This window comes from Urocitellus parryii, chromosome 8 (genome assembly GCF_045843805.1).
Source record: "Urocitellus parryii isolate mUroPar1 chromosome 8, mUroPar1.hap1, whole genome shotgun sequence".
Classification (NCBI taxonomy): Eukaryota; Metazoa; Chordata; class Mammalia; order Rodentia; family Sciuridae; genus Urocitellus; species Urocitellus parryii.
The window spans coordinates 86,378,399-86,386,001 of NC_135538.1; the positions used below are offsets into that span (position 1 = coordinate 86,378,399).

At 37.7% G+C, this 7,603-nt stretch overlaps 1 protein-coding gene across 5 annotated transcripts in view; it reads right to left on the minus strand.

The window, feature by feature from the left end:
* Positions 1 to 4,139, minus strand: part of Fam135a (family with sequence similarity 135 member A) — a 108,450-nt gene extending 104,311 nt beyond the window's left edge. For 3 of the 5 annotated variants that reach the window (XM_026391326.2, XM_077801727.1, XM_077801724.1), the window contains exons 1-2: positions 3,866 to 4,139; positions 2,179 to 2,267 (exon numbers count right to left, since the gene is read on the minus strand). The gene's annotated coding sequence lies outside the window, so the exon portion shown is untranslated. The remainder of the gene's footprint in view (positions 1 to 2,178; positions 2,268 to 3,865) is intronic. The other 2 variants (XM_026391327.2, XM_077801726.1) reach the window with 1 other exon arrangement.
* Positions 4,140 to 7,603: the final 3,464 nt, after the last annotated feature.

The window sequence follows — 7,603 nt, forward strand, 5'->3', positions numbered from 1 at the left end:
TGTGGCTCAGTGGCCCTGAGTTCAACCCCTAGTACCCACACCCGCCCCCCCAGCAAAAGAAGAATGCATGTTGGTTACCATCACTGAAAAAACAATCATGAATAATGAACTTTCATCCCATAAGGAAACATCATGGGATTCAATATAAAAATGCTAATTCTAGTTTAAATTAAGAACTATAGTAAAAGGACATTTCATAAAACTTAACAGAAATGTACCAAAATGCCATTGGTAGACTTCTATATTGGCAAACATAATTTAAAAACACTATTCTGAATGGTCTATATCTAGAGATGTAATTCCACAAAAGGAAATATGCTACAATTTTTCTCAAAATGATTTCCTGATTAATACTTCATAAAGTCAAGTAGGAGATAATGAGAATGAGAATAATGAGATAATGAGAACAGCTTGATATACAAATTATATTTTTAAAAGATGTATGTTTCTCTACTGGTAATTCCAAATATAGATCAAATAGTAATATAAAATAAAAAGCAAACATAGGTACTTAAAACTTGTTGGTCTACCAACTCTTAGACCAATAGCTTTTAGTATGCTATTTCATTTAACTCTCTGAAAGAGCTAATATTACTCCATTTTATAGGAGAGGAAACTAAGAAGCATAAAGTTTATGTAATTCATGCAAGCTCATACAGTAAGTAAATAATAAAAAAGGACAAGTCATCATGAGTTCAATTTTTAATGGTATAATTTGTCTAACACTATTATATTTTTGTTAAGAAAAGAGACTAATTTTTATTTTAATTTAGTATATCTTTGATAACCAAGCATATACCTGTTAAAACCTGCCAATCCTTAAAAATAAAATGCTGAAACCAACTTGTTTCAAAAAACCGCTAGTTTCATTAAGAATGTTTTCTTCTCATATTATTACTCTGCTTCTCATTCCTATTCATCTCTAAACCTTTTTCCTGGGTACGCAAAACAACAACAACAAAAAGCTATTCACTTCAAATCTATATGCCCCATCTCCACTCATTTATTTGAATAAACACATGTACATATCACAAAACTCTTGAGTAGTTTTTCCTCAATACCCGGAATCAAAGCAAAGTCTTTATCCTTTCTATTCCTTAAGTACCCCCAACACACAATTTTCTACCTAATGTAATTAATTTTACATTTTAAAGTGCAAACTTTCACGTGAACAGTTATATGGAAGTAATACACAGATTTAGAATTTTGGTTGACACATAGGGCAGTGCTCTAGGAATAAGATACTTTTGAAACACACCTACCTACTCTCAAGGATCTGTATTTACAGAGAACAAAATGAAAATACAAGACAACCAACACTTAAAAAGATAGCCAAAGATAACTTTTATTGTTCCTTTCAGTACTAACTCCTGGCAAACAAGGAGCATTATCTGTTTTACATATTGAATGCTGCAGTGTCTGTCTCACTGTATATAAACATTGACTGAACTAAGCTAATCCATAATTCACTAGTAGTCTACAACATTTTTTACAGAAATCTGAAATAAAAAAAAAATCTAAAGCTTCAACTGGATTTTAAAAGGATTTAAGCAGTCAATATATTCCTACTATATAATTTAAAATCAGAGGCAAAAATTTAAGTATTTACATAGGAACTTTTGTCTATGAAGGTCCAAAGCATGTTTAAATGATTAGGTCTTTGCTATGAAGAGGTCACTGGATAGCCAACTTTAATATCCACCTTTTACAAGGTGGAGACATTAAGGTATAGAGGATAAGTGTCTTCTACAAACCAATGTCATGAGTCATCATGAGTTCAAGTCTTCTGACATCTAGCCCTGTGCCTGCTATACACCATGAATTCTTACTTTAATTTCTAAGAGCACAGAATTAACTCATTCCAATACATAATCTGTAGGTATTAATTTTTTAAAAAATAAACATTTACCTAAAAATGAAAAAAAAACCTTGCATTTATACCTTTAAAAGGAGCAGGCATCTTCAGAAAGAGCAGTAATCTTTATCTGCATCTGAAAAATCAGATATCTCAACAACTCTTATCATACCAAATAATTGCTCTGTTCTTCTAAAAAAAAAAAAAGTGCCCTTTATAACATCAAAACCTCCTTTTACCTCCAAGTCACCTTGAACAAGAAATACACTCCCTTGCCTTGGTATTACCCTTCTTAAAGTAGAAACAAAAAATTTAATTCCTACCTGACATAGATAACATAAGGAAGAATTTACTGTTTGTGGACTGCTTTGGATTTCCAGAATGAAATACATAATCCAGTTGATCTTCAACCCTAAAATAAAGGCAAACTTCACTGAAAATAATTATTTCAGCAGATCCCTTCAAAATAAGATACTATACCACTATTCATAGAGAAGTTTTATTAAAATCAAATCTTGATCATAATAAAATGAGGGAAAACTTTCAAAACTGTTTAGGAAATTCTTTTGCCAACTCAAGAATTTAATACTTCTGTTCTTGAGTATTTCTCCTTCAGTAAGCACACTACTTCTATTTTTAAGTTAGCAGAAATTGTACACATTTATTAAGGAGAACAGTGACACTCAGAAAAATGTAACCCATTGCAATAGCAACATATAAAACAGAATTAATAATAAACTTGTAAAAAATTGTTAAATTCCATTCAAGGTTTGCTCTTGGACATCTATATTTACTGGAGGATACTGAAATTTCTAAAATTTAAGAGTGCATTTGTAGGTCAGCCTTTAAAAATTTTTAACTTTTCATAGTTTCATGACGTCTGTGCTGGAATTGCTTCTGTAGGTATGACAAGTAAAAACAATTTTTAAAAATTAAAGCTTCAATCAGTAAGTCTAACAATAGGTGTACTCTTCTGATGATATTTCCAGCTGGTGGAGAAAGATGAAGAAATTTCATTAACTTGAAAACTGAACTAAGAATACTGAGTAGCTACTGAGCTTAGGAAAAATGCAGAAGAGACTAGAAGGGCATGTTAGAACTCTTCAAGAATTTTTAAAAAACTGAAACAAACGAAGAGTTTCAACCTATACAAAAAAATATTAAAGAGTTTTAAAGGAAAAAAAATCAAGATTAGAGGCTAGAAATGGGGCCAGGATGGAATAGAATGGAAGGACAGGGACAATACTAGCAGTGAAGTAGGGTACCAAAAGAGCTAAGGAATTGAGGGCCTCTGAAGGTAATGTGGTGGTGGTGGTGGGGCGGGATGGAATGAACTCTAGCGTAAAGCGATGCAAAAAAACTCAAAACACAACAGCAACAACAAACCATAAGAAGAAGTACCAAAGAAGGAAAGTAAGAGGAAAAGAAAGTCAAGATAGAAATTACGGAGGTAACAGAGCTAGAAACCTGGTGGGCGAGGGCCAGGAGCTCCCTGTAGGAAAGAAGCAGACCAAGGATGCACAAGGAAAGGGAAAAAACTGAGGGGAGCAAAAAATATGCATTGCCTCCGGGACCAAACACCACCGGAGCGAAAAGGCAAGTGGGCACGGGATGAAAGAGCAGAACCATGAATGGGGGATAAAGGCGAGATAGAGAGGCGAAGATGGAGCCAGGGGCGAAGGGCAGGAGAAGGCTAGGGCACCAGAGGCGTGAGGTTCAGGAAGAACCAGCAGAGGAACGTACGGCAGGGGCAGGGCGACAGGGAGTGCCCGCAGAGCTAAGCGCTGCGGCCCCTTGGCTTGCCGGAGAGTGCCCAGAACCGCCGTCCCTACCGACCTTCACCCGGCCCGGGGCTGCGTCCGACAGCGAGCAGCCGGTAGAGAGGCCGGAGCGGGCGAGAAGAGGACGAAGAGAAGGAGGCCGCTTCCTGCCTGGCCCCTGGGAAAGAGGGACCGAGGGAGGGGTCGTGAGTGTCGGGAGCGACAGGACCCAGAGGAGAGAGGGGCTTACCTCTCAACCGTCTCCACCTCTTCTCTCTTCTGTTGGATGGAAGAGCTCGGTGTCCAGCTGGAAGAAGACGTCCCTACCCGGGTCAGCACCATTCCGCCCGGGGCCCACTCACAACGCCATCGCAGCAACCGCAACAACCGCAACCGAGGAGCCGGTTCGTCACCGCCGCTCGGCTACTGGCCCAGAGCCGCCAGCGAGCATGCGCAGTCGTCTCAGTCCCAAGAGAGCCGGCCAGGCGGGCAATACCTGCGATCAACAGGTCTCAGGCCGCGCGGTCCCGCCCCCGTCCTCTCTCACCTTCCCCTCCCGCCTCTTCCCACCCCTCTCTGAAGCCAGGCTCCGCCCCTTCCAAGCTCCGCGCCCCGCCCCTCGGAATCCTCAGCGGCGCACCAGCTCTGGAGCCAACTGAGATTTCGAGAGATTTGTTCGCCTTCCCGACTCCCACTCCCAAGTTCCCGCGAGAATGGGAAGTTTGCGTCAATAAAAAGCGCGAGCTTTAGTAAATGGGCTCATCTTGGGTTTGTTGAAACCAGGTTGAAGACTGGTGGAAAAAGGAAATCAGAGAGGGCAAAGGAGAGGAGTACTAAGATTTTAGCTTTTTCTCACATTATTCTTTCTCTTTTTCTGTCTTTACTACTTCCTAACAGTGCTGGGAAGGCAGCCCTGTGTCTGCGCTACTCAAATTTGTGCAATAGGAAAGGAAGCTGCGGGGGATTTCTCCTAGCTCGGGACAGCTGCCTTTAGGGACTCCTTTGTGTTTTTGGCTAGGTGTGGGTGCTGATGTATTTTCTTGGTTGATGACGTACAGAGGGGTGGGAGGGGGCCCTTGAAGGAAGCCTTGGCTCTCAAATTCCATGAACAGAATTTGAGTTATAGCCCATTAATTTATTTCATTCTTCTGTTCGTGAACTTTACCCAGCAGAATATTTTGTTGGTGCGTAAAGCTCAGTATGTGACTAAAGCAAAGTTAAGAAAATTGTGGCTATGGCTTGCGTGTTAAAAATGAGTTAGGAAGATGGATAGTGGTGATGATTGCCCAACAGTGCGAATAGACAATGCCCCTGAACTGTGCACTTATATGTAGTTAAAATGGTAAATATTATTTATATATTACTACAGTGAAAATTAATTAGAAGGAAAAAGCTTTGTACATTTATTTGGAAGTAACCAACATTATTCTCTTGCACCTTAGCAAGGTTTTTTTTAATTTAACCTTTGATTTTTCTTCATCTTTGGATGAATTTTTAAGGTGATTGAAAGTGCCCCGTTATTTTATGATAGCCATTCTATTAGGATTTGCATAATGGCTTGCTTTTCAGGTTCCTAGTTTATCGCTTCTTTTATAGGCCTTTTTCATTTTACTATCCTCTCTATATAAGGGCTTTTATTGCTTGTTTTGTGATTTGAACTGTATCCTCAAAATCGAAAGATTCTTTTCTATTTGGGTTCCAACTGTCTCCTAAGAAAGTATACTTAACCAATTATTTGCATTTAAACGTGCATGCATCCCTAAAATAGACCCTGTCCCAAGATTATTTCCCTGTTCCATATTCCCTTCATTCAAATCACATGTTTAAATCATCTACTATGTGGAGGCACTGTAGTAATCTTGGAGGAAACCAACATGAATAAAAGAACTTGGGTGGAGTGGAGTGTTTGCATACTTGTCTTATTGGATGTATGTAGGCCTGATGTATGCACAGATATGTACAGAGAGCTATTCAAGCTCAGAGGAGAAGCATTGGTCCAATTTAGATTGAAGAGAAGTCATGAGTCAGGAAAGACTTCCAGAAGAAAAATTACTCCGGAGAGTTACTGAAGTGAGATATGTGGTGATTGGGATGAGGAGAAAAAAAGGGCTTGAACAAAAGCTGTTCAGTGGGAAACTGATCTTTACCCTGAATTCAAACCAAGAGCACTTTGATGCATGCCACTGTTTGGGGATATTAGGTTAAAAAGTGGATAAGGATCATGGTGATCTTTTGAAGGAGTCAGATCAATTCAACTACTATATTTTTTTTGTTGTTGTTAAAAATGTGTACCAAACACTGTGCTAGTTACTGAAGAGTACAATCAAGATTGAGTCAATCTTAGCTTTCAGGAAGTTTGCAATTTCATAGGGGGAGACAGGAACATAAAATGTCATTTAGTTGTGCTAAAAGGGTTAAATTGAAGTAGGCATGTTTGGGAAGAGGTTGTTTGGGAATCTAGAAGAGTAGCACTTGAAATTAACCTAGGCATTTAGGCAAGACTTCCTGGGAATTCCATCAATGGAAAAATAAAAATCAATCTCTTAAAGCAAATGAGAAAAATTTTGTCTCCTGAAGTAAACGCAGAGAATATAGCTTGCATTGATCTCATTGTCAGATTACCTGGGTTCTAGTTCTTGTTTCTGCATCACACTATGTAACATTGAGAATCTCTTCACTTTGTCAGTCTGTTTTCTCTCATATGTAATGAGAATAAGTTAAATATAATTTAAATTCCTTTAGAAATTTCGTGATTCCAAATTTTTTTCCAATGTATCTTCCTGGGTTTTGCATCCTCTTTAATGCTGCTAATAATTATTTTTGTTTCACATTTAATGAACATTAAGCTAAGTCTTAGGTCACATGTGGCAATTTCCATCCAGGTTTTGAGTGCACAAAGGATGTAAGCTTTGGAATCCTTTCTATCTTGTATATCAAACTTTAGCATAGAATGTTTTTTAATCGAACTGTTGTATTTTCTTAAACTGAAGATCAGGTTATATCTCTCCTTCACAGTTGCATAATATCTACTCAGCTGAATATTCAGATAGTAGAAGAAATTAATATTGTAAATTTGCAAATAGTCTTATGGAAAGATGCCTCATATTTGTCAGTTGATAGACATTAATTCACTAAATAAATAACCCTGCTTTTTGATTTTTTTCCAAATATTCCTGTTGTAAATATGGTTACTGTCAACTGTGAAATTTAAGTTAGAAATAAGATGTATTCAAAATTATTCACAACTTTTTCCAACAATATGATTCTTTTTAGCATTTAATATATGGAATTCTGAATTGTTTTTGGGAAAATTTTGAATATTCTCTAATAAATAAGTTATTGAAAGTATTTTGTTAGTTGGCTTTCCCTCAAAAATTACCTGAGATAGATCAGTCTGTAGAAGGAAAGGTTTATTTTGGCTTATGGTTTCAGTCCATGATCACTTGGTCCATCTCTTTGGGCCCATGCTAAGGCAAAACATCATGGTAAGGGAGCTCATGGTGGAGGAAAGCTGCTTACTTCATTGGGAGTGTGTGTATGTGTGTGGGGAGGGGTTTTCAATAACCCTTTTAAGGACACATCTCCAATGACCTTGCTTCTTTTTTCTAGGCCTACCTCTTAATGTGTCCACCACCTTCCATCCAGCCCCACAGGTAAGGAACCAATCCTTTAACACATGAGATTTTGGAGACTCCCAGATCCAAACTATAACAAGTGTTAATAAAATATTAATCCTGCTTCTTAGGGAAGTAACTTGTTTCCATATAAAGATTAAAAAGATTTAATCATTTGAAGATTCATAGGTGACTGCCCACAGTACTTAAGAGTAAAAATTCTCAGGAAGTTATATTACTTTAATAACAAATACAAGATTGAGCAAAACAGAGTTTCATTATAGGACTTCCTTCATAGATTAGTAACAGCTATGAACCAGAAAGACAAATGTATTACTTCATAACTTAATGTTGTAATATTAGTTCATGACTTA